This window comes from Talpa occidentalis, unplaced genomic scaffold (genome assembly GCF_014898055.3).
Source record: "Talpa occidentalis isolate TD23 unplaced genomic scaffold, MPIMG_talOcc4v2.1 talOcc4.3, whole genome shotgun sequence".
Lineage (NCBI taxonomy): Eukaryota > Metazoa > Chordata > Mammalia > Eulipotyphla > Talpidae > Talpa > Talpa occidentalis.
The window spans coordinates 25,125,851-25,152,707 of NW_023603184.1; the positions used below are offsets into that span (position 1 = coordinate 25,125,851).

The 26,857-nt window shown below is 51.7% G+C and overlaps 1 protein-coding gene across 1 annotated transcript in view; it reads right to left on the reverse strand.

Moving 5' to 3' along the window:
* The window catches only part of LMO1 (LIM domain only 1), a 133,411-nt gene that overhangs the window by 95,714 nt on the left and 10,840 nt on the right, over window positions 1-26,857 (reverse strand). Inside the window, exon 2 of the mRNA XM_037522614.1 lies at window positions 23,756-23,893. The gene's annotated coding sequence lies outside the window, so the exon portion shown is untranslated. The remainder of the gene's footprint in view (window positions 1-23,755; window positions 23,894-26,857) is intronic.

The following is a 26,857-nucleotide window of genomic DNA, read 5'->3' on the forward strand; positions in this document are numbered from 1 at the left end:
ATATTCAGGAAGTTTGCAAGTGAGGTGTTAGCATTTGGTAGTTGAAAATCTGCCACAGGGTCTCCCCTGGTGGCGCAGCAGTTGAGCGCTGGGCTGCAAAGCTGCTCTCAGCCGCTGTAGCGCCGGTTCGATCCCCAGCCACTGGCGAGGGTCCCACATGGTGCACAGACCTCTCCTGCTGCGCCCGCTGCTCCCCTCAGCAGTGTACTTTGGTCCTTCTGCCTGTTCTGCTCCCCGCTCTGGCTCTGGTGAATTCTCTCACCCTCCTGTGCTTCTGACTGTACCCAGTGCTTGTATAAATAAATAAATCTTTAAAAAATAAAAAGAAAGAAAAAAGAAAAAGAAAATCTGCCACAGTGGCAGGATCTACATCTAGGAGCTGCAGATGTTTTCCCTCTGGAGTGCCAGTTTACTAGCACGCGCTAGGAGTCCCAGTTCCCAAGGACCGAGTGTTTGGAAAGGCCCAGGAGCATTCCTGGTGCATGTCTCTGCATCGTCTGCAGATGTGTGCGTGTGCATGTGCCCGTGCTCCTGTGCGTGCTTCAGCCCAGGGTCGGGCAGAGCGGATTCTCCGGTAACCGAAACTACCCAGATAGCAAGTTTCCCATTACAGGAGAAATGTCCCCCAGAGGCCTAGCAGGGGGCCCAGCCCTGTGACATGCAGGTCCAATCCCAGGTGAGGCCCCCATATTAACTGCACAGAAAAAGGCTGGGTTTGGTTTTTTTTTTTTTTTTTGCAGATAAACCCGTCAGAGCTCCTGAATCCCAGCAACTGGTCCAGTGGCCACTTGCTAGTTTTGTTAGAAAACTGTGTTCTGATTCACTGGGTTGTTATTTTTCTTTTAATACTCAGAGAGAACAAGGTTTGATCCCTTTGGAAAGTCTTAAGTCTGGAGCAGTTAAAAACAAAAGCTTTAGGCAGTCGTCCATCGAGGGACATTTAGGTTGTTTCCACGACTTGGCCCTTGTGAATAGTGCTGCGCATGAATGCAGGGGTGCAGATATCTTTCTGAAAGAAGCCAGGGTATGTCTACCAATGGAATGTGGCTCAGCTATTAAAAAACATGAAATCTTGTCATTTGTAGTAACATGGAGGGAACCTGAGGTAATTAGGCTCAGCAAAATAAGTCAGAAAGATAAAGACAAATACTGATGGTTTCACTCACATGTTGAATATAAATAAACAATGCAAACGAGATAATGAAAACAACTCTAAGGTTTTGTGCTCAAATGGTAGTTACCAGAGGGGACAGGGAGGGAGGGTGGTGGACACAGGTAGAAGGGGTCCCCACAGTTTGCCAGCGGTGACAACAGGTGCTGCGTGGTAATCACATGTGGGAATGTGAAGCTGTTCTCCTGAAATGCAGCTGTATAAACCAATGGTAAATCAATAAAACAAACATACCAACAAACTCCTGGAGATTGGTCAAGGGATGATCTTTTGCTTTACTTGCAAAAGTATGTTCATATCAAATCCAGAGAGAAGGCAGAACTGGAGGGGCCTGGATACTGCAGTAACTCCAAGCTGAGGGGGACAGTCCTGGGGAAAGAAACTGCAGTTTGGTCCAGGGCTGGGTGAGCCCAGGACTCAGATGGGCCAGGAACTTATGGAAGAAGGCAGAGCTTTGTCCCTCAGTCAACAGAGGTCATCAGACAGACCAGAGTGCCCGAAGACAGGAGAGCTGGTCTTCAGGAGCCACTGCCCACGTGCCAGGCACAGGAGTTTTGCTGCTGTTTCATTTTAGGGTCTTTCTTCCTTGCCTTTCTCTCCTTCGTCCCTGCCCCCTTTTCTGCCTTCCTCTCTCCCTCCCCTCCTTCCGAGATAAGAGCTGAAATGGTCACACATCTTGGACTCCCTGCTGGTTGGAGCAGAATATAATTATTCAGGCTGCTCCTCTTACCTCCCTGAAGGTCAGAGAGGAAAGGGCTTTTTTTTAATTTTTTTTTTTATAGAGTCATGTTATTTATTTATTTGTTTGTTTGTTTGTTTTGTTTATGCATGCACTGGGTACAGTCAGAAGCGCGGGAGGGTGAGAGAATTCACCAGAGCCAGAGCGGGGAGAAGAGCAGGCGAAGGACCGAAGTACACTGCTGAGGGGAGCAGCAGGCGGCAGGAGAGGTCTGCGCGCCATGTGGGACCCTCCTCTGGTGGCTGGGGAGCAGCCGGGGATCGAACCAGCACCGTGGAGGCCGCAGGCAGCTTCGCAACCCAGTGCTCAACCGCTGCGCCACCAGGGAGGCCCAGGGCTTTTTTTTTTTTTTTTTTTTTTTTGGCGTGGGGGTCTAGCCATGCACCTGAAGGGAAGAATTCAGAGAAGGCCTCTTCCTGCATGGGTGACTAAGAGGGTAGGGACCTCTTAGGTCACATACTCCAGGACACACTCTCCAGTCCTACCTGGCCCCTCCCGCATGGGAACTGTTGGGAAATTGGCTGTGAAGTTTGAGAAAGTAAGTAGGTGGAAGCCAACCACCGGCTGGACCAGCCCTCCTGCCCCAGCAGCTGTCCTTAGCAGCACCGGGAGGAACCAGCCTGGCATAGCCGCCACTCAGCGGCCAGGAGGAGCACCCTGAACCACAAACTGAGCTCAGTTTTCTGGTGCGGGGTGCTGCCCTCTGGTGGAGCTCTAGGGGTTCCCCCAGATGCTCAGGATATAGCCAGTAGGGGAGTGGCAAGTTAAGACTTTTAACCTAAGCTCTGTTGTTATCTGCTCTGCACAACTGGTTTGTTTGTACAAAAGATTTTGTTTGAAGAAAGGGTTCAACTGCTTTTAAAAATTGGAAATCACTGGTGTAGGAGCAGCAGCTTCATAGGGTTGATTGGTTAATACACCTTAGGGTATTCCACGTGACACTGGGTAGGGGATGCATACAGTTTGTAAAAGATTCTTGGGGCTTCTGACTTTACTGATTCTGAGAACCAGTAGTCTAGTGTGTCAGGGAAATTTGAGCCAAGCAGGCCCCATTGTTGGGGTAACTCATATCCTTTCCATGTCCCTACATCTTCTTCCTTCCAGAGAACGTGGGTCCAGAGCCTGGCCTGCTTATGTGTTGGCAGAGGGTCCTGTCCTGGTGATCTGTGTCAGACCTTCCTATGATTATAGCCCCAATGTTTCATGTTGGAAGGAGATGGCCTCCCTGCCCTCAGATGTACCCCTCAGAGCCTGAAGGAAAAGGAGACTCCTGTCAATCCAAGAGGACAGGAAGCAAACCCAGCATCTCATGGGTTGCAGAGATGTCTCTAACAGAACGTGCACAATGGCCTCTTGGAGGGAGGGATGCAGCCCCTTGATTCTCCATCAGCCACCAATCACCTTTTTAATGCGTTGGGAGTTGGAACTTAATGGAAGAGGATGCCTGAGAGAAAGGCGGAATGCCCTAAAGCAGGTCACACCTGTGGTTGGCCCCAGGCCTGGAACTGAGCTTCTAATGGGTAGGGAGGGAAAGAGACGAGGCCCTGGCACCAAGACTGTTCTCACCTCCCAGGGCCTATAGACTTTATCTGTCATCTCTCCACCCACACACCTGTCTCCTGGCACCTCCTTCCAGCTCTCTTTGTCTGTTTGTCTCAGGATGGGGACATGGTCTTCTCTCCCCATCCTAGTCTCTCTGCAGACCCAGCCAGCTCACTTCTGGCCTAGCACAGAGGTTCCTGCCCTGTTCTCCACATCTGCGTGAGTCTCTTAGCCCGGGTAAGCCAGTGCTTTAAGTCCAGATCCTCTAGGGGGCAGTAGTGAGAACACAGGCTGAGCAATCAAAGGGCCTGCTCCAGATCGATTTTCATCCCCAAGGTGCTGGCTCTCTTGGGGCAATTCATTGCCCTCTCTGGGCCTTCTTGTCTACACTTGTTTTTTTGGAGAGATGATTCACAGCCCTGTCTCTGTCATACACACACCTGTGGTTGAGCTGCTGCAGAGAATCTAACAAGGAGCCAGAGAAATAAGTGTTCAGGAAGGCTTGTAGGAGGCTAAGTTGTGAGGAGGCCCAGCCAGGTGTGTCTGCTGCGGGCTAGCTGACTCCGTGACTCAGCACCCTCCACCCCTCAAGACATAGACTACTGGTTGTAGAAAGGACAGGAAAGCATGGTGGTGGAGCACAGGGACCAGGGGCCTAAGAACCAGAGAGAACCGTGTATCTGAAGGAGCCCAGCACCCCAAGCCTCAAGTACCCACAAATCATCTCTCCCTCTACCACACCTGCCTGGGTTTTCTCAGCCCTGACTGACTTTAGGACTAACAGATTCTTTCTTTGCAAAGAAACACAACCCCAAAGCACCAGGGCTGGGAGGTCCCTAGGATGCCCAGATGCCCAGAATCCTACACCTCCCTTCTCTGGGGAGGGCTGCTGTTCCAACTCGGGAGACATGGTGGCCCGGCCCAGGAGAGCCTGGGAAGTCAAGGAGACTGGAAGGGCTTGTGTGCAGCTCTGGCCTCGGCCAAGCTGCACTGGGAGCCCCAGAGGGGTTTATTTGGATTTTTTAATTATCATTTTTACTTTTTTTCTTCTCATGAAAAAGTTTTAATATACACAGTAAATTAAGCCCAGAAAAAGGGAGGGGGGCACATTTCATCTTTAATCTATTTACTTCTGAATATTTAACATACAATTCTGGCACCAATCACCAAATTTAACTGGAAAATTACTCACTAATCTGTTTGCTTATTTGGAATAATTGGGTCGGCTGCCAGCGCGAGGATTTCCCCCCCTGTTTAATATCTCAGTTAGTAGTCCAATTTCAGCTTGGCGGCATAATTACTCTGACAGAGCTGTAGCCACGGGGCCTGTGAGTGGGGCTGCTTTTAAACCGTAAATTATGAAGGATTAGCATTTATGAATTTTAAATCAGGGCTGGGGTAGGAGACACTAAAGCTGCTTAACGCTGGGGAACAGCAGCCTCCGCTCAGCAGCAGAAGCCGTAACCCTTCCGTTCCCAGGGACACAGGGGCCTGGGCACGGACAGGGAGCCAGGAGGTATGTGGGCACAAAAGTCACAGGGGTGGGGAGGCTGAGACCCTGGGGGTTAGAAAACGGGGGGATGATTTGGGGCAAGGGTCTCTGACCTTCCCTGTGCTCCATGGGGTCCTGTCTTGTTCTGGTTAATAACAATTCAAGTCCTCATTGCCCCAGAGGAGCTTGGAGGAATGACCTAGGAATTGAGGAGGTCAGTTCCTGCTGGCCCCCGCCTGCACACAGGTCAGCATTCTCGCATCAAAAGGATCTCAACCTCTCAAGAGTCCTCAGCTGGCCTAGAGCCACTCTGACCTCGGTCTCTGGCCCTGAGTGTGCTCAGCTCTGGTGAGTAACTGAACAGCCACCAGCACTTTCCCAGCTACGTCATTCTGATTTCTCGCCTTCCTTCCTGCTCTCCCTCCACCCCTACCTCCCTCTCTCAGGTACATGGTAACCATGGACCCTGCTTTGAAACCACATGGACCTGGGTTTGATATGCAGCTATGCTCCTTATTAGGTGTGTGATTGTGGACAAGTTACTTAACCTTTCTGAGTTGCCATCTTATTGATCAATCAAACGAAGACTAATTCCTACCTTGCAGAGCTGCCAGGAAACTGCTCAAATACCTCGGGTGAAGTGCTGAGCACAATACCTGGCACACAGCGGGTGTTTATTGGATTAGTCCCATGCTCTTTGGTGTCTCCCCAAAAGCCAATGCCTGTTGCCACTACCCTCACCCTACGCTTCGTCCCTCATCCCTCCCTGTGCTCCACAGTACAGGGGAACCTCAGCCTCTTCAGGTTGACTGGGTTTGAACTCACACTTTGTCATCCACTAGCTGGGTGACCTGAACAAGTTACTTGGCTTCTCTGTGCCTCAGTTTCCCAATCTGAAGAATGGGAATGTTTGTATCGCGTGATAGTGCTGCTAAGATTTGGTGAGCTCATTAATGTAGAGCATTTGCAATCATAGCAGACACACAGGAAGCACTTGTGGTCATTACTTGTGATCCTTATAAAGAAGATGTCGCTCTCTCTGTAGAACCTGCCTGTTCTGGGACCACAGGTCAACTTCTCCTGGACTTGAGGGATCTCTCTATGTTGCCTACAAAAATGGGAGACAAGAAGCAGAACTGAGTGGGCAGGACAAGGTTACCTGCACCATGCTGAAGCCCAGTCTGGACTGCATCACTCTGTGTTCGGGACCAACTTGTCCTCTTTGCCTGAAACAGGACTTCCTGGGACCTGCAGCTCTGGTAAGGGCCTCCAGATGCACCTAAGGGGGCAGGTTGCCAGGGTTCAGGTCAGTTATGGAGGCAGCAGATGCTGGCAGGGCAGAAGAGAAAGCACAGAGGGCTTCAGCCCAGAGAGACCCTCTGAGGGTGGCCAGCTCTTCTTCCTAAGCTTGCCAACATCTCTGTCCTCCAGAGTTCTCAATCCTCAGCAAGACCAGGGCAGTGAGTGGCCAGGGAGAAAAGAGTGGCGGCCACCTCAGTCTTCTCAGGGTGAAGGATAAGCAGGTCAGGTCTCCAGGATTAATTGTATAGGCCCAGTCCTTCTCACTGTCCCCACCCAGCCTGCTCTGGACTCTCACATACATAGTGTTACAAGCTGCCAGGGCCTTAACGTAAGTCCCTGGCAGTTCACTTCCTCTTTATGGATCTCATTTTGCCCATCTGGAAGAACAGGAGGGTTCTTGCGGCCTTGGAGTCTATGGTTCAAGCTCATGATCTGTTACTTCAGGAGAGTGGACACAGCAGAACCCTCACCTGTTCTTAGCAGAGCAGGTGCCATAGCCTACCCACAAGTGCAGGTTAGGAGAAGTTTGGCTTCATGTGACACATGGGCTGGATCTGGCAGCCCAGAACCATCCATGACACCAGGCCAATGGCAGATAACCTGCAGCCTCCGCTCCCCAGCTGGACTTGGTGGAATCCTGGGGAAATGTGGCTGCTCCCCAGGACTCTCGTGATATGAATTTCTTTTAAAAAATGGTCTGTGTAGTAACTGTACTTCATCAGAGAAATCCTTAAACATCCCCCTTTTACCTCCTTGCTCCACAACCCCTAGTCATCTGGCCCTGAACCACCAGGATGAGGAAGCCCAGCGAAGGGAGAGGGAAGCTGCTGCAGGCCGCGGCTCCTGCACATCCAGGCAGAGGAAAGGCTGCAGTCCCAGGGGCCCCACAAGATTTCTAGCATGGCTGGTCTGCGACCACGCAGGGATGCTTGATGGATGGCAAGTGCCCGGTTTGTCGAGTCCTTGCTGAGCTTTGTGATAACTCATTATATTTCTTTCTTTACAAATTGCTCCATTAGCACTCCTGAATTGAACAGACTCATAAAGCCAGGAGCATCCCAGCCTGGGCTGAGCCTGGACCATGAATTACCTGTGGCGTCCTGGCCTGCATTTGGGAGAGGAAACTGAGGGCAGCTGGCTGTAGCAGACCCTACATTCTGCGAGGGAAGTGGGTTTATTTTCTTTAACTTGAGAGAATAAAGAAGGTCTAACCCAGTCCTGCTGGATTTAAATAGCAAGATCTGCCTCACTGCTCGTTGGCTTTCAGCCGGGGGCTCTGATCCCTGTTTGAGGGGTTAAACTCCAACCCCATTAAGCCATTTATGGAAAGCTGACCACCGGGGAGGGAGGCGGCCCCTCTTCCTGCAGCCTCCCTAAACCCCACAGATTCTGAAATTGGTTGTCACTCTCAGTCAGAGGATTCTAAACAAGTAGGCGCTAATCCCCTCTGTTAAGGAGATACTTATTTTGTCTGAAAAACTTCAAAGAGCCCATGACAGACACTCAAAATCAAAATTAGCATTCCAATGAGGATTTAAAAAATAATAATTCTTACAGTTCTGCTCAGGAGAGGAGGAGAGGGGATGTGACTGGCTGGGGGTGCTGGGGGAGAGACTGGAGGCCAATGCCTTTCATCTGCCCACCCTGAGGGGCTCTTGGGAGTTGCCCCTTTGGGCTGAGATGTTGAGCCCCCTCTGCAAAGAGGCAAAGGCTGTCTGTAGCCTGAGCACTCCAGGGTGGGCAGAAGGTGCAGCTGTCCCCAAAGAATTGTGCAGATGACAAACCCGGATTTAGAGAGAACGCAGGTATCCCCAGTCATTAGACACCAGGCTGTGACTGAAGCCAGGCCTGCTTCTGCACCCAGGGCGGGCTCTGTCCGCCTCCCTGTGGACCACAGTTGTGTCCTCTGCTCACAGGACTCGTAAGAGTGCAGAGAGGTTGACAGGTATCCTGGGGGAGCTGTGGGAGTGTGCAGCCAGACAGCCTTGCCCATATGCCTGCCCACATCATGGCTGGATTTGGGGTCTCTCAAGGGGCCTAGCCTACTCCTCCCCCCTCCCCCACACAAACACACAAAGTCCCCGTATAACAGGGTGGTCCCCAAGAAAGGGGGAGGTTCCAGGTTCCCTGCCCCACCCAAATGGAGGGTGTAGCTGAGCAGGTAGAGAAGAAGCTGCAGAGGAGACTGAGGAAGGAAGGAAGCAGGATGGAGATCTAAAAGGAGACCTGGAGGAGGCACATGGGGCCAAGAGACATGTGAAGAAACTGCGCTTATCTTTTGGTCGTGGACTGGGTGACACAGATGTGGGTGAGACCCGAGGGGAGGTGACCATGGCGGCTTTTATCTTGATGTTGATTTTGCTCTTTTCCTTCCGGGCTTGTCTGGTTGTTTCTGACCCTTTTCTGTGGGTCCCCACTGGAAGATGCTTTAGACTTGTGGCAGGCTTTGGGGCCTTGCTCTGGGCCGATCCCATGTGGACAGAGTTTTACCCATGAGGGGACGGGTAACTTTGGGTGCTTGATTTGGAAACTAGATTCTTTGCCTTTCCTGTCTTGTTTCCTAGTTGTATTAAAGTTCCTTCCCATTAAAGTCTCATATGTTTTGTGTTGATGCGGCGGATGGCAGAACCCATTTAGAATAGGCAGGTTTGCGGGGTTTGGGCTGCCCCCTCCCTGCCCTGTAACACCAGCAGCCTTTTTTTTGGAACCCAGTGAGTCCTCTCCCACCTCTGGGCCTGATCTCTCTCCTTACTGGAACCACACACACACACACACGCACGCACGCACGCACGCACGCACGCACACTCTCTCTCTCTCTCTCTTTCTCTCTCTCTCCCTGGCCTGTGCCCCCTAATACCCACCCTACCCCAGGAGTTCCCTCCAGCCCTCATACCAGAGGCATTCTGGCATTTTGATCTCTTAAGGGACCCTCCTGTTTCAGATTCCACACTCCCAGGCTGACAGGAGTCCCCATTTCCAGACAGGGCACTTCTCTCCCCCAGTCTCTGAAACCCCTTCCTTTCGGAAGTCCCTCTATACCTACAGGCCTCCTGCCCCACCTTGGCTCCTGAGCCAAATCTCCCATATGCATTATGGACTAACTAGGTTGCCAAGGAAGCCAGAGGCAGGACCTCTCCCCCCTACCCCCCAAAGCTAGGCTATTCCAAGCCTGTTTGGTGTTGCCCTCCTGTAGGAAGGACCTCACATTCTTGCAGATAGCTAGCACACAGGTCATGGAGGTTCCTAAGACGCTTAGTCACCCACGCCTCCCCTAGCACACACTACTTTTCAGCATCACACTCTTGTTCTATCCATGCTTCTCCTCTGCCCAGTCCCATTAGCCCTCTGCTGCGCTTCAAGGCTGATCTGGAGCCAGATTCTGTCCATTTGCTCACACTCTCCTTCGACATGGAAGCCTGCTCTGTGCTTGGCCCCATGCTGGACAACTGGGCCAGGCCTTGCTCTTGAGATGCTTCCAGACAAATGGAGTGCTGGGCCATCCCAGTATACAGGCTGTGAGTATCTGACAGAGAGAACAGAGAACTCCATCTGGGCCTCCCTGAGGAGGTGCCAATGAGCTGGGTTTGGGAACTTCAGTAGGAAGTCACTAGGTGGGCGACAGAATAAAGAGCCTTCCAGTTCGAGAGAGCAGCAGGCATGGAAGCCAGAGAAGTCTGGGAGTGAGGGAGAACCCAAATGTCATCTCAGGCAACCCCAGTAGCCTGTTACCCTCACCTCCTGATCCCTCGCCCAGGTCCCAGGCTCTTTATGAAGACCAAGTGGTCCTCTGATGACAGGATTGGCCAACACATGATTGTCAGAGAGGGAAGGAACCCACCTCTGCTCTCCTGTGACACCCCACCATCCCTGCCACCAATGAGAGAGAGAGAGACTCCTTGAAAGCATTACCTCATCCAGGGCAATGGTCATTAGCTTTTGGCACTGGGGAAGCCTGGAGATTTTCAAAAGGCCTGGTTTGGAACATTGATCTTTCCTGAGGTAGGTCTGGTCCCTCCTGACTGCCAGTATTAACTAGCAGTTAAACTGTGAAAACTGTTTAAAACCTGTGAAAACTGGCTCGGTTCAAAGCACTTTCACACCAAGCCAGGCTATAGATGCCTAGAAAATTCATGCTCCAACCCCCTTAAACCTGTGCTGTCCAATAGACATATGTGAGTCAAATACATATGTGCCCTCATCAAGCCCTATGGCTTGTGACACTGTCATTGGGCCTCAGGGTGAGCTCGCCTGCAGCGCCACATGATGCCTGGTGTGGAACAGGGGCTGGGATGACTTTTCACGATGGTGCCTCTGACCTCCTCCCACAGCTAACTTGACAGGGGGCAGAGCCAGACCCCCCAACCAGTTTGGTGAGTCACATATGTATTTTGAAGTTTCCAGTAATCATATTAGAAGATTAAATTAATTTTGATAATATATTTTCTTTAATCCAATATTATTGGGTTGACATAGCCCAAAACATTATCATTTAAATAGCCAATCAACATTAAATAATGAAAGGGTGGGCCTCCCTGGTGGTGCAGTGGTTGAGCGCTGGGCTGCAAAGCTGCTCGCAGCCTCTGCAGTGCCAGTTTGATCTCCGGCCGCCAGCGAGGGTCCCACATGGCCCGCAGACCTCTCCTGCCGCACCCGCTGCTCCCCTCAGCAGTGTACTTTGTCAGTCTGCCTGTTCTGCTCCCTTCTCTGGCAGATTCTCTCACCCTCCTGTGCTTCTGATTGTACCCAGTGCTTGTATAAATAAATAAATAAATAAATCTTTAAAAAAAATAATGAAAGGGTTACTGTTTTTGGTAATTAGTCCTAGAAATGCAGTGTGTATTATATTCTATAGTACATCTCAGTTCCCAATTAGGCACATTTCTGGTGCTCCCTGGTCCATGAGGCCAGTGGCTACCATACTGGACAGCACAGCAACCAATGCTCTGGGGCAACAGACAAGGAAACTGGCAATCAGGGGAATGCAATTTGTTAGGGTCTGTCCCCAGCCCTGTTCATCTGCTGAAACTCTACTCCTCCATCATGTGATGGTTATGAGGAGGTGAGTCTTTGGAAAGTAATTAGGATTAAATGAGGTCATGAGGGTGGAGCCCTCACGAATGGGAGTAGTGCCCTTATAAAAGTCACGAGAGCTTGCTGTCTCTCTGCTCTGTGCCTTTGAGGACATAGTAAGAATCAGCAATCTGTAGCCCAGAAGAGGACACTTATCAGAAGCGACCAAGTAGCCACCCTGATTTCAGACTTTCGGCCTCCAGAACTAGAACTGTAAGAAGTGAATGTCTGCTGTTTATGGGCCACCCTAGCTGTGATGTTCTAGCATAACAGCCCAAACTCACTGAGACAGACATGCTTAGGGTCAAATGCAAACCAAGCTATAGGATGAAGTCTCTTGACTCTGGCTTCTGACCTTTCCACAGTCCTGGACCCTGAGGGGGCCCAGGGCACTGCGATGGGAGAGCCCTGGGTTGGGCATAGGAGGTGGCATCACGTACTGAGTCTGTTCTTGACCTCTCTGTGCATGGCCTTGGGCAGACCAGGAACCACACCAAATGGGTTGGGGGGTCTGGCTCTGCCCCCTTCAAGTTAGTTGTGGGAGGAGGTCAGAGGCACCATCGTGAGAAGTCATCCCAGCCCCTGTTCCACACCAGGCATCATGTGTGTGCTGCAGGCGAGCTCACCCTGAGGCACAATGACAGTGTTACAAGCCATAGGGTTTGATGGGGGCACTAAAGACAGTATATGTCTTTCATGGACGATGAAAAAGTTGATAGCTAAGTTGGGAAGTGGGGCAGAAAATCTGCTCAGATGCCTCTTTCTGCAGCTGGGACCCTCCCACCTTCCTAAAGGCCCAAGACCGCAGCTACCCCAGAAAGGTGAGTCGGCCATGTGAGGAGAGCTCACTCAGGCGGCACAAAGTAACCCAGCCCTGCCCCTATCCTGGCAGACAGATCAGCTTTAGAAGTGGCTAGTGTGTTGTCCTCCACAGAGACCCCAAGAGTCCGGCTGCAGTGACTTTTCCTTGTCATTCTAGACTTCTTTGGGATGAGTATGTCTGTGGCCAAACTTTGGTAAGATAGGTAGCCTGAGTCCTGCCTCACCAAAAGCTGGTGAAGGCCCCACCTGAGGCAGGAGCCCACTTGCCTGCTGGACCAACACTGGGCACAGCCTGTGGGGCCTGAGGACTGTGGGGCCAGTGCTTTACAGGCAGGACCTAACTGCCTCTTGCCCGCCTCTGGTCACTAAATCCAGATGCCGGTAATGAGCATCTCCTACACCTCAGAGGAGGCCTCCTGGCAGCCTGGCCTTGTTCTCATTGTCCAGCACCAGCCCAAATGCACCAGGCCCAGGCCTCAATCACGATCAATGGGCCAAGGATGTGCTGACGAGGCACTTTCATCTTTTCTCAAGGCCTGTGTTTGAACTGCAAGCAAGCGGCCTTCCCAAACGGGCTTGTCTTCTAAGAAGGCAGCCAATCTCCTTTTCCTTGCTTCCTAAGCAGGCTGATCCTGAGAGTTATTGAGGCACAAAAAAGGAGACGTTCAAAGGCAAATCTAAATTACCATCCTCTTCAAACTGGGGAAAAGTCTTATTAAGTCGCCTGCATGTGAATCCCGGCCTATTTCTGTCTGCAGACCTTTCTTCCTTTTGTGCCACATAAATGGACACAGCGTATTGATTTTCTTTCAACCTGGATCACCTCCATAGCTGTGAATATGGGCAGACAATCCCACCCCTTCCTTCCCAGTGGGACTGAGGTAGAACAGGACGGTGGCCAGAGGGGCCCAGCAGCATAATGGGGGGGCTGCTGCACCCTTCTCACCATCCCACGTGTGTCTTCCCACAGGAGTCAGTGTAACTGCCAAGAGCCAGCATTTTCCTCAGAAGAGCTGGGGTAGGACCCACAGCTGCAGAGAGGCTTTGAGTCCATGGAGCTCAGCAGATGAGGCCTAGCCATCTGTAGGGTGAAGAAAATATCAGGCTTTTCTGCCCTCCCACCATCAGGATAGATGATGGATCCTTGTCCTGAATGCATGCCTGATGGCGGGCACCTGGAGTAGGGTGTGGGCAGAGGTAGATGGGATTCAGCTGAGCTAAGACTGTGCTTTTAAGGGCGGCGTCACGGGGACGCCAGGAGCAGTAGAAGCCGAAGCAGAAGCCGAAAGAGAAGCCGAGAAGCAGCAGAACGAACTCCAGAGAGCTCAGATAGAGTGAAGACTTGCTGGGGGCTGGGAGGCCTGCCAGCCCCCCAGCCAGCACCCCTGCCTGCCATATGCCTGGTGAACCCCAATAAAAAACCTGCAAAACTACTGAGGACTCTGACTCCTCCTTTACCCGGTCTGCATGGGATCAGAAAACCTGCACTGTGGCCTGTCCTGCCTCTACACCATCCTTCCTGGGAAGGTAGGCAACTCACCCACCTCTGTTCTCAGCCTGTTCTCTCCATTTCTGTACCTCCGACCACCTGGTCTTCTGTGACTCCCCCGCCCCCAGCCCTTGATTTTGCTCATTCCATTCCAGCCTGACCGACTTGCTGAATAGCCTGCACACACTCCTACCTCAGGGCCTCAGCACGGCTGCTCCCATGCAGGGAAATCTCTTCCCCCACACATCCTCAAAGCTCATTCCCTCACCCCCTTCCAGTTTCCACCCAATTTCAACGCCTCATTGAAAATCTCTCAAATCCTGTATAACTGCACCAATTCCCCCTACTCCCTAGCGCCCCTCCAACTTTATTTTCTGGGTAGCACTTATTACAATGGATATAGCCTGTATTCTACTTGCTAAAATCTAAACTCTCCGTAATGTGGGATGTTTGCCTCTTGGGCTCACTACAGTGTCGCCAGTACCTAGACGAGTGTTTTTCAGGACACAGAGATACTCAGTAATTCATGTCCATTGCTTTCTGTGATCCAGTCAACGACCTCTAGAGGGCGTCACACAGGATGCACACATTGAGCTTCACCGAGGCATCAACTCTACTCAAAGTTATCCCAGACTAAGGAAAAGATCCTTCCCTGTCTATGCCTGTGGCTTGACCTGGACACTGCCTGGCCAGCTTCAGCTCAGGACGATGGCTTCTGTGCCCACAATCATGTCTCTGCCCCTCATGGTCTCCTCCTACTGGGTCAGACAAGCCCCATGTCAGTGTTTCGCCCCATCCGATCCAGCTGGTCAGGACAGGCCTGTAGAAATGCTCTGGGCTTTCAACTGCCCTCCCCAAGACACTCTCGGAGGATGGGGCCTCCTGCGGGGAAGCCTGCGCTGCACTCACCTCCCTCACTCTGCCCTGGGCTGAGCAAGCAAGTATAGTTGTTGTACACTACGGTCTGAATGTGTGTGCCCCCCAGATTCAAGGTGATTAGGAGCCTTTGAGAGGTGATTATGAAAGAGCCCCCTGCCCCAGCTCCTTCGCGCCTTCCACCCTTGTAGAACAAAGGCAGAATTCAGCAGTGTGCTTGAGGGGGCCTCCCCAGAGCTCTACCATGCCAGCGCCCTGCTCCTGGGCTCCCAGCCGCCAGAACTGTGAGACAGAAATTTCTGTCGTTTATTAATCACCTGGCCTGTGGCTATTTTGTCATAGCTGGCCCACTCAGGTGGGCCAGCAGGAGCCCTGGGGTTGGCCTTGCCTCTCCTACTCACTCTCTACATGTCTGCAAATGACTCCATCTCCTGACCTTGCTTTCCCATCCCGTGATACAGAGGGGTGACCTGGAGAAACTGAGTGCTCCTTTGCAGCCCCTCCCACCCACCATCAGAACACCAGCTGGAGGTCCTGGAGTTGCAGGCAGGGCAACCTCACCAGTGAGACTGATATTCTCGTGCCAGGACTTATCTTTTGGTGGTCCAAGAGCAGGGGGTGGGTTGAGAACCTGGGGCAGGGTAGAGTCTTAGGGACAGGCCTAGCAGTGCCCTTCCCAGGTAAGAAGGAGGTAGTCAGAGAGTAACTTCAAGTCTTCATTCCTTGTCCCCAAGGGGGCCACAAGCCTGGCTGTTGAGGCTGTAAGGATCTAAAGGTATTTAACTCAACCTTAACCCTCAAGGAGCCTTTACACTGATCAGTTCTTTATGGAAGGGGTGGGGGTCAGGGCACGGTGGCCAAGGGTCTCTGACTCAGGATCCACAATTTTGTGATCTCTCCTTCTTCCAGCTAGAATATGCTTCCTGATCACCAGCGAAGCCCCAGACCTGAGCTGTTACTGACCCTGACACCAGGCCAACCCAGAACGCCTACCCCAGTGGGCGTGCTATCCTCCAGGCTGCCAGCCTCTTTGCTGAACTTAGCTGCAGGAAGTGAGACTGTCTTAGGATGTTCTTCTCCACCATATTTTATCATGAGGCCATACAGAAGTCAGCTTCACCCACTGTGACACCCCTTCCTGATTTGGGGGAGCCTATTTCTCTCCTCTTATCTGTGGAATTCCCCAGCTAGGTAACGGTGATTCATGACGCTCTGGTCTACCTACACCACGCCTCCTCAACACATCCCCCCTCTCACCTCCCCCTACTTGCCATCACTTCCTAACTGGCCTTCCTAACCCTAAGTCTTGGGCTGCAGTGGGCTGGGAGGATGGTCTCAGAACACAGCTGCCAAAGGTCTTTCAAAACCCAGCTGGTACTTCCTCCCAGGGAAAACTTGCATTGCCCCAGGGCCCGGGCTAAGAGGCAGATTTTAAGAAGGTCCTTGCTCTCAGGGTTGTACAAAGTGAGCTGTAAAAAGCAATGACTCTTGGAATCTTATGCCTTGGGGCCCTGCTGGATTCAGTGGGCCCTAGTCTTGCCACACCTTAAATCTAGATAAATGGATTTCTTGACTCGACTTGAGGCCCTACCCTGGCCCTTTCCTGCCTTGTCTCCTATCTAAACCCCACAGGCTGCAACCAAACCATCTGTGGTTCTTCCCCTTGTCTCTCCTCCTGCTGGCTGCTGGTCATCCCTGCTGCCCCTCTCTCCTCCCATGCCTGCTTCCTTCTGGTCTATCCAAGCTTCCCTAGGCTGTCCCTTCTCCAAGTAAGCCTCCTTTGAACAGGGTGGCTAGGGAGTCTTCTCTGCCCCCAGAGCCCCATGGGAGCCCTTTCAGCACTAAGCACATGACACTACCAGGGCCATCTCTCTCAATGGGCTGAGTCATCTCTGAGGGCCAGGATGACGCATTTTTCTCCTTTTCCAGGCTCGGGCCTGGCTCAAATTTCTCCTTTTCTAGCCTCAGGCCTGGCTCAAAGTTCTGCGTATGTGTTAGTTGAATGAATGTCTGGATGAATGAAGGAAGAACACACAAGTATGCAGGCCCATAAAGAAATAGGCTGTTAGCCCTTGCACCAGTGTGCTGGCCCCCGGGAGAAGCCCCACGCGTCTGCTTGCTGGAGAGCAACAGACAGACAGATGGAAGCCAGCGAGGCCTAGGAACCCTTTGGGGGAAAGCAGCTCATTTCCAAATGGGAGGCACACAGGCCGTGGGAAGACAAAAAAATTTCTCAAAATTAAACCAAAGGAGGGTTGGGGGAGCGATGGGGCTCTGAGGGATTTATTAATGCACGCCTCCGAGTGATTCTTCCTCCTGCAATCCAGGCACTGGGTTAGCACTGACTTCCAAATTATATTTAATTGGACAATTATTCAAACTGAAAAACCTGCACAGGAAACGAAGGCGGTCCTTAATAAACACCTTGTCTCCTCAGCCCCAAACAGGCAAGTCGTTTACTGACCCAAGAGGCACAATTTTGTCTTTGGTAAATTTATTTTGAAGTAATTGCCGACTCCGGGAGTAACCATTTTTCAAAAGGAAACTTGGCTCTAGCCAGCAGAATAATAAATTGTTCCCTGACCCGTGTGAAGCCTAATCCCATTAGAAAGATGTGCCTTAGAGGGTGGAGGGCAGCCCGCTTGGGAGGGAAGGGGTTCCCTGCGGGCAACCCCATCACCCACACCAGTGGTTGGTGGGAGCCCTGGAGCTGACCAGGGCACAAGCAGGCCAGCAGCCCAGACTGTCTCCCCAGGAGGGGCTATAAGGGCTGCGTTGTTAGCAAGCCTAGGCCGGGAAGATTCAGGAGAGAAAGGAGCCCTTCACCAGCTACCCCGGGTGCCCTGCCTGGGGCTGAATTTGGCCTGCAGCCCCAGTCTCTCTTCCAGTCTCCTGCTGACCTTGCCAGCCCACCTGCCCCACCCCACACTTCAGGGACTGTCTTCATTTCCTTGTGCCCTGACCCTGATCAGAGCCTGCCACTTCTGGGGGCCTGGTGGGCAAGGGTGTGCAGAGCAGGGGCACCGGTGAGCGAGCCTTCCCTGCAGGAGGCACACACTTGAGCTGCTGGCACCTTGTTGAGCAACTGAGGGCCCTGGGGAACCTGCTTTAATGAATAGAACTGCATTTATAAATAGCATATCCATATGCAAATAAGAACTTCCAACAGCGTGGAAACTGGCTGGTTTCTGATCACTTCCTTTTAAACAAACAGTTTATAGAAACTGGGGTGTTTTTGTTTTGTTTTTGTTTTTTTCAGAAGTGAAATGAAGGGACTTCCCTTGACTTACAAAGGGATTCCAACTTGGTTTTCGTGAAAAGCCAGGTCTCTTCCTTCTATGTGTAATACAACTCATTGCCCCCAAATCCACACTTGGTCTAAGACAGTCTCTACCAGGTCAGGGGTCAATTTTGTTTACTGATGTGCCCAAATGCCTACAACAGTGCCTGCCAGACATGGTGTTCAAGAAATACTGTCACGCACATATTGCATGACTCCAATTTTGTAACTTTCTCAAAATGTAAAAATTATCAAGACAGAGAACATATTAATGGTTGTCTTGGGCTAGGACGGGGAGAGAAGGGATGTGTGCTGTCTTCATGGTGATGGAATGGAATTGTATCTTGATTGCTGTAGTGATTACTGTAGAAATCTTTCCATGTGATAAAGCAATGAATTACACATACATATCAAAAAAAAAAAAAAAAAAAAAAATACTGTCACGCAGTGGGACTGCCCCATCCATCCCAGACAGCTCCCGGAGAACCTAAGAAGGCCATTCCCATACCACTTTCATGGTCCCCCTGAAACCTTCCTCTTTATTCCCACCCCCTTGGGCCCAGATCAAGGTTCCCACATGCCTAGAGTCACATCTCCACCCACTGACTCCTTCCGGACTCCAGTGACTGTGGCCTCACCTTCTATTTAATGGGACAAGCAGCAGTGTTTTCACCCAATCACAACCTGAGAGCAACCGCTGGAAGAATTAGAGGCATTTAGCTGGGAACAGATTCAAGGGGGAAGTGTCCAGAGAGGACTGTGAAGGGGAAGCAGTTTAACATTTGGGGCATAGGAGAGCAGGTCCTGAGGTCAGACCTGACCATGACCCCTGCCCCCCTTCTGACCACTACCTCTCATGATTGTGTCCTTGCCTGGAAAATGGAATGATAAATAGAGCCTGCATCATTAAGTCATCTGATAATGAGAGCTAAGTTTTTGAGCACTTGCTCTGTACCCAACGCATTACTTGGGCCACTTATTAAACTGCAAAGAACTCTGCAAGGTGAGTAGGTATTAGGTCCCCATTTTAAAGGTCAGGAAAAACAGAAAGAGGTAAAGTTAGTTGCCCAAGGGCACACAGCTGGTAGGCATTCTTCCACAGGCTGTAACAGAGTTGGCATACTAAAAGCACATGATAAATATTTTTATGGACAGCTTTAATACTTGGCTTTCCCTGTATCGGTTCAAAAAGCAGAATGAAGGCCACTGGGGGTTAAGGAAGCAATCTGTGTGTCAGGGTAAGTAGAACAGAGCAGTGGTGTGGCGTAAGAGCTGCCTCTCCTGCTTCTGATGGGAACTGAGGCCCAAGCCCATGCAAGCACTCTCTGAGTCGGGAAGTATAATGGGAAAAGGACTTCAATTTAGGCCACATCTTTAACGGGCTTCAGGGCCCTGACAGATCAGAGAAAAGGCCCCAGTGAGAGCTCACCCAAAGGGTAATGGTGGCTGGTCCAAGAGTGAACACAGCAGATCAGAGCTCAGAGGGAGCAGGGGCTGTGGCGCTGAAGCCATACACCATCCACTGAGCACCTGGGAGGGAGGGAGGGAGGGAGGGAGGGAGGGAGGGAGGGAGGGAGGGAGGGAGGGAGGGAGGGAGTACATGCGTGTGCACTGCCCCCTCCACTTTACAATCTCCCCACCCAACAGCCCCATCCTTTCCATTGCCCCAGACTGATTCCAGAACACGGTTCTGCCCGTGACCCTGGAAATAACCTTCTGATGGCTTCTTAGTCTCCAGGGTAGAGCCCAGCCCCTCAGCCTGGTCTCATCTCCCACCCAGCCCCTGTCTCTCCCTGGCCCCACATACCTCCTACCCTTACCATCCCTCAAAGGATAATCCAATTACAAACTCAGGCTCTGCCCACAGCTTTGAATGTCCTGCCTTGCTCTTCTCCTACATAGGAAAAATTATATTAACTCTTTAAAACCCCAATCTATTGCAACTTTCATGCAGTCCATTCCAAGCCCCATGCCACCCCCTCTATTTAATGCACCCTTCCCTGCTCATCTCATTAAACAACAGCAAACCCTTCTTTAGCACTTACTATGTGCCTGCAGTATTCTGAGAAATTTACAGCATTAGTGCCTTTCGCCCTCATTATTTTATGAAGTAAATAACACCAGCCCCACTTCAAAGACTAGAAGACTAAGCACAGAAAGGTTAAGTAATGTGCCTCAGATCATAGACCTAGTAAGGAGTTGATATTCAAACCTAGACAGTCTGGCTTCATATTTTATAGCCATTTATAAATGGTTATTTTCCTAACCATTATTTTATACTCGCAGAGATGAATGTCATTTTCAGGCTTTGTTTTGTGCAGTGGAGTGTTTGGGTCCATGTCAACTTTATTGCATATCCCAGTGTCTGAGAGTGGACTCAGATGCCACAGCTGGCTGGTATTCCTGGTTCTGAACCCACCCCAAGGCCAAACTACATCATTAAAGGCATCCTGTAAAGTGCAGGCCCTCCTGGTCCCCATCTTTGGCTTCATCCCTTTCTCCCAACACCTAACTTTTCACCTTTCCCATGTGTCTCTGGAGCTACCTGCAAACAGCCCACAGGTTGTACCTGAAAGTTCCCAACTCAGCTCAGGTTTCCCAAGAGAAGGGTCAATCTAGAGACTGCCCCCACAAATCCCTCCGCTCCCCCACCTCTACCCTTCACCATGTTGGCCCCAAAAAAGGATGAGGATAGAGCCCCAGCCTCCAAGCATCTCTAGAGCTTCCCTAAGAGGCCTTGCAGAGGCCAAATTAAAATCTATTGTCTTACTACCATTAAAATTGCAGCTGTTGACAGGCCAATCTTATAATCTTAACATCACTTAGAAAGTTCTGGCTAATGTGTTCATAAAACCACCATGTCTGTATTAGCACTCTTAAAAGCGAGCAACTCTCCAGCAAACAGAAGCTAACATGCCCAGGCAGGGCTTGGTACAGAGAAGGTGTCATTAAGCTTTCTTTTCCTTTTCCTCCATCCACTGTTATGTGCTGAGCACTTCCTATGGGCCAAGGCCCTGGCTGGATGCTGGGGGAAACGATAAAAGACAGATTCCTGAACTTTATGGAGTTAACAGTCTAGCAAAAGAGACTGCCAAGAAAATCCACGCACAGCGCACAGAACTAGAGCACAGGCAGAGGGAAGCCCAGGGAGTTGGGGACAGAGTCCCCACCGGGAGATCATGTGTGTGATGGACAGGACGGGCAGGAAGGACCTGTGGGCCAGGCTGGGGAGCTGAGACTCCACCAAGGTGCTGAGAGGTTCACGCAGGGAGCATTGCGATGAGATGTGAGCCCAGCAGGGCAGAAGAAAGGGGGAGAGGGAGGGAGACAGGGAGACCAAGAAGGACAATTAAAATGATCAGGAGAAAAATAATGCGACCTCTTTGAGGAAAGTGGCACTGGGGTTGGGGATAAATGTTGCTACATGGCATTTAGTAGGTTATAGTTAATTACAACTTCCAGCTGCTAAGTGACAGCTGTGCACTAGTTGTTTGCTCTTTGTACTTTATCCATTATCTCCATCCTTTCGAAGTCCTTCCAGGGAGGTTCTCTCTGTTATGTCCTGGCAGAAAGCATATGGCACCCCCAGACTGGGCATACTGAAAAGAACTGACTCAAAGGACAGCTTTTACAGATGAGAGTAAGGTCCGGAAAATCTAGAAAGAATGTATTGCACCCTAGAGCTAGGAATGGTGGGGAGCCATTCCCCTCAACCCAGGCCACAAAGGTGATTAGGAGGGGGCAGTTCCTTGAACCCAGGGAGAGGGGAGCTGTGCGGTGCCACAGAAGAGGCGCTATGCTTCATTTGAGGGGTGCTGTGAGCCCTTGATGACCCTGAGAGCTGGGAGAGGAGCGACACTGCCCCAAAGCAGTCATGTCATCAGCCTCCTGGGCACAGGGCACAGGAGAAAGGTGAGCCCAAGGGTCAGATCAGAGGACTTGAGGACCGAATGCAGTGGGGGAGAAGACAAGGGCAACCCACGTTCCTGGCATGAGAGTTGGTGGCAAATATGGGGTGATGCTCTGGGAAAAGATCAAAGAGAAGGAGCAAGGCATTTGTGAGGGAAGGCCTCTGATGCGCCCACCTGGCCCTCACTAGCTCCCTGGCCCTGAGGACATCCTCATCTTGCCCCTGGTTTCTCTAGTTCTTAAACAGAGACTGGGTATATGAGACAGCTTCCTCATGTCCCCCAAGCCCCAGCCTTCATCTTTCTTGCTTCCCCAGGTAAGTCCTCCGCAGGGACAGCATTTTAGGGAACAGGTGTGGTCTGAGAACAGTGCAGGATGGACTGTGGAATCAGATACAACTAAGTTGGGCAGCCACAAAATTGCAAAATGTTCTATATTCAGATGTGCAAAACCATCGACCTTTATTTTCTATAACTCATCTTACTCTTCAGCTTAAATTCCCACAGGTGACTGGGACAGGAGTCGGGAGATCCATGAACTTACCAATTAACAATAGCTTCACCTTTTCCAGTTTGAAACAGTTTCTTTCAGGGTTAACGCAACATCTTTTGCAAAAACACCCAGTCTTCTCAAGCTATTGGGACTGTTTCTCTCCGCTTTCACTTCATTCTCCATCCTTCTACCTACGATGGCAGCCAAGTGCTGGGGCAGCCTGTGCCTCTCACAGTGGAAAGGGACCAGGTCCATGTGCTCACTGGTCTCGGCGCGGCTCAACCAGCCCCAGGGAAATGCTGAGTCCTTGAGCCCTGTCCTGGCCAGTGTAAGCTAGGTTACGCCGTGACAACAAACTGCCCCCAAATCTCAGGGATGCGCAGCACAGTTTACTTCAGCGCCTGTGAAGTGTTTGTCACAAGTCAGCCTGCTCTGCCCCACACCGTGGTGCTCCCTCCTACGCAGGCGGACAAGGCAGCCCCCATTGCAACATGACTAGTGGCAACAGCAGGGGAAAGAGCTGGGTGGGGTTCACTTCAGAAGTGATGTGCTCCATTCTGGAAATGGAACCTGTCACTTCTGTGCTTGCCTCTCTGGCCAGAACCAGACATGTGACCCCATCATGGAGTTAAAGCTCAGTCCAGCCCCGCTCCAAAAGGGCCAAGAAACCAAGATGCTTGACCAGCAACACTCACCAGACCCCCACTCTGCAGCCTGCAGTAGGCCACGAACTGCAGATGCGTCTGAAACTGTCATGGATCTCCCCAGCACTCCTGCCCTTTCAGGACAGTGTGTGTGTGTGTGTGTGTGTGGCAGGAGGAGGGGGCACTGTGAGGCTGCCCTCAGGCTCAGTCACCTAAATGCCTTCCTCTGCCATTTTTCGCTGCCTGGGGTGACCACTCTGCCTTGGCCCCTGGGGAACAAGGACCCTCACACCTGGCCTTGTTCTCAGTCTAGGCCCTGAGAGGAGAGGAAATTATCCCCTTCATGGGGAGGCCTCTAAAGCGCTCTAGGTGACTGGCTCCACTTGCCCTGTGCTTCCATACTGGGGAGCAGCTGGGGCTGCAACAGCTGACCTGCTGCTTTGCTTCCTGTTTGCTCCTATCACTATTGGTATTTTTCCCTTCTTGGAGAAGCCTTTGCACCTGGAGCCTTTCATCCCCAGAATCTGACCAGTGTGGGGTTAGCTCCTACATCAGCCCAAACTGGCTGCCTCTAAGCCATCCCAAGCCTCAGGAGTTGGGCCCCATATCCAGAGTCAGCATAGTGACACAGAATGCTCTGCCCAAGCCCCCTTGTGTCTTCTTTACCATTTCTGTGAACTTCTCGCTAGCTTTGGTGAGCATGAGCCTCTGTTCACCTCATGTACAACTCCCCAGGTGGCTTCCCCAGAAGTGCTAAGCCAGCTGTGTGGAGCTGACGTCTCTGAGCTGGGCTGTTAATCAGGATTCTCCAGAGAAACAGAACCAATAGGAAATAGACATATCTACACATCATGCACACATATATGTAAGAGGAGATTCATTCTAGGAATTGATTCAGCTGGTCATGGAGGCTGAAATGTCCCTTACCTGTCATCTGCAAACCGGAGAACCAGGAAAGATGGTGGTATGACTCGGTCTGAATCCACAGGCCTGCGAGGCAGGGACGCTGATGGTGTACTAACTCCCAGTCTGAGTCCAAAGCCAGAGAACCAGGAGCAGCAATGTCTGAGGACAGGAGAAGATGGATGTCTCAGCTCAAGAAAGCAAATTTGTCCTTGCTCCATCTTTTTATTCTACTTAGACCCTCAAAAGATTGGACCTTCACCCAGTTCAAATATCAATACTAATCATTTTCTGAAAACACCCCCACGAACACACCAGAAATACGTTTGACAAGTATCTGGGCATCCTTTAGCCCAACCAAGTGGACACATGAAATTAACCACCATGTGGTCCTTTTTCATACAACAGGGACTGGAGTATGACAACCCAGCTCCCTTGGCCCTACTTAGGCAACTAGGAATCAGCACTTTGCTCCAGAGTGCCCCCTGCAGGATTGGAATGGCACTGCTCTCCAGGGAACTGAAAGAGTCTGCAATCCGCACCCCATCCACCCCTCATCAGCTTGGCCGCACCCCTCCCCTCCAGTACTTACAAGCTTCTCCTGGGAGCACCTTCTTAACGAGCCCTGGCACTATCAATCTCATCTGGCCCCAGGGAGTTGTGAGCATGCTCAGGAGAGATGCTGCAAGTTTCAGCTATTTATTGAGCACCTATAGTGTGCACTACACTTCACATGCCTTGTCTCACTTAAAACTCAAAGCAGAACAGCCAGGCAGGGCATATTGTTATTCCCATTTTAAAACTGAGGAAACAGAAGCTTGGAGCAGTCATGTGACTTGCCAAAGGCTATCCCGCTGGCAAGTGGTAAGCAGGATTTGGATCCCTGACTGGGGAGTCTGCAGTCGGAGCGCCCGCCACACCCACTCTCCCCAGGATACACAGTGGGTGAACAGGGCCCAGATTCCCATAGCAGGAGGCAAGGTAGTGTGAGGAAGAGCAAGGCCCATTTTGGAGAAATCATGGAAAAACAAAAAGAACTCAAAGTGGGGGTATGGGTGGAGAGGCAGACCCCAACAGCTCACGGCACTGGGAATGGACCCAGAGGCCTGTGGCACTGGAGAGGGGGAGGTCAGACCACCCACTGCTACATCTCCCATCCCATTCTCACACAGCCAGAGCAGGAAGGGTCTGCTCAGAGAGGGTCCTGTGTGCGGCCTGGAGACAAAATCTCCAAAGGTCAAGTTTGGGATTGAAATGAGGGAGGACTCACCCTGATTTAGCCCCAGGAAGGGACCTTGACAGGGGGGTCATCAAGGGAGAGTGAAGAAAGGAGTGGCCCATTACAGGGGCCAGTCACAGAGCGGCTCTGCCTAAGTCTGAAGGAGGACGTAGGGCGGCTGAAGGAGGGGCTGGGAGTCAAGTGCTGCCAACAGAGAAGTTAAAGTTTCCTCCCTAAGACCTAGAGTCAAACTTCCACCTGGCCAGAAACAGGGTTTGCAGCTCAATGGCAGGTGTGGGCTGGCGGCCATGAGCAGGGAGGGGAGAGGGAAGAGAGAGAACCAAGAATCCCTGTCCTTTGGAGACGGCACTGCACTGTCCACACTGGCAGCAACACCAACGACTGGAGACCTGGAGTTTCAGAGCTTCCCAATGTCTCAGAAAATGTTTGGGACATGGGGAAAATGGAGATGGCCCTGGGACCAGGACAAGAAAAAACTCAGCACACTGGGCTGAAAACTAGAGGATACCCCTGAAGGGGCCCAAGGCGGGCTGGAGTGAACCCCCGGGATGTCTGGTCATATCCTCTCTCTGGGTCCCCAGACAGCATGATAATTAAACAAGGAACCCCCCAACACACACACACATCCCCTACTGCAACCCCAACCATACCCTTATCCATGACAGAATATCCATCCCCCCAAATCAAACTCCGATTCTATTCCCTAATCCTGAACCCTGTCCTAAACTGACAGGGACACCTCATTTGACCTGAATCCACTCTTACCTCAAACTGACCCTGATTGGCCACAGACAAGCCATAAATAGGCCTCACTCCTGCCCTACCTTTTGACTTCCCTCTGAGACCCTGAGACCTCAGTCCTGACTCAGCCCCACTCTAGCCTTGGCCTCCTCAGGCCCAGCCATGCTGGGCAACTGCCCGGAGAGCCACAGGGGACCCCTAAGAGCACCCCTGGTGCTGCTGGTGATGGATGAATTCTGGTGCCATCAGCAGCCAGGGAGGCATGCACCAATTTCCCTGCTTGTCACATCACCATAATTTCTAAAGCACAGTAAGCTGATTCCTTTTCTCAGCACCATTTAACTCCATCGCTGCCCTGGAGGGCTTCTTTGGGGCAGGACCCAGAAGGGATGGCCAGGGGATGGGATCATTTTCCAGGCACATTGTTTGCAATCACACCTTCTACTGGCTGCCTAGACCGATCTGCCTAGACCGATGCCTCGCCGGGCCCACGGGGCCCTGGCCTCAGTCCTCCAGCTGACCTGAAGCCTCCATGCCACCATGGACACCCCCCTCCATCACCTTGGAGCCTGAAGGGGGCATCAGTGAGGCAAATATCACCAAGCATCTGGTGCCAAGCTGTGCCCTCCATCCAATCCTAATATGCTGAGTCACTCAGGGACGGAGGACAGGGACCGGCCAGCCAGGCAGGAAGGATGGCAGTGGCTGCTGTGGCTGCTCTCCCATCCCCTTCACCATCCGCAACTGTCTCACCAGACTGTGAAGTGCCGTCCTGCTGTCACCGGATGAAGCAGGCCTGGGCAAAGCCAGTGGGTAGTGGCTGCAGGACCCCAAGACAGAGCTGGGTGCTGGTTTAGGGGCTAATGGCTCAGGAGTAAGCCTGCAGGTCACAGGGAGGAGGGGTGCTATGGCAGGATCCCCCCAGAGAACTGAAGGGTGGAAGGCGTAGCCCACCCAGAAGACTGTTGTCCACCACGGACAGGGCACTCGGGCCTCAGTCCTGGGCTCCAAGGAAGACAGTGCCAAGGGGAAAAGGACTTCCAGACCTGGGACCTCAGCTTCGGGGTTGTTGGACAGGGGCGGGGGCTGGTAGATGTTAGAGTGTCCCTCTGTCCCTTCCATCTGCAGCCTCAAGACAGGCTCTC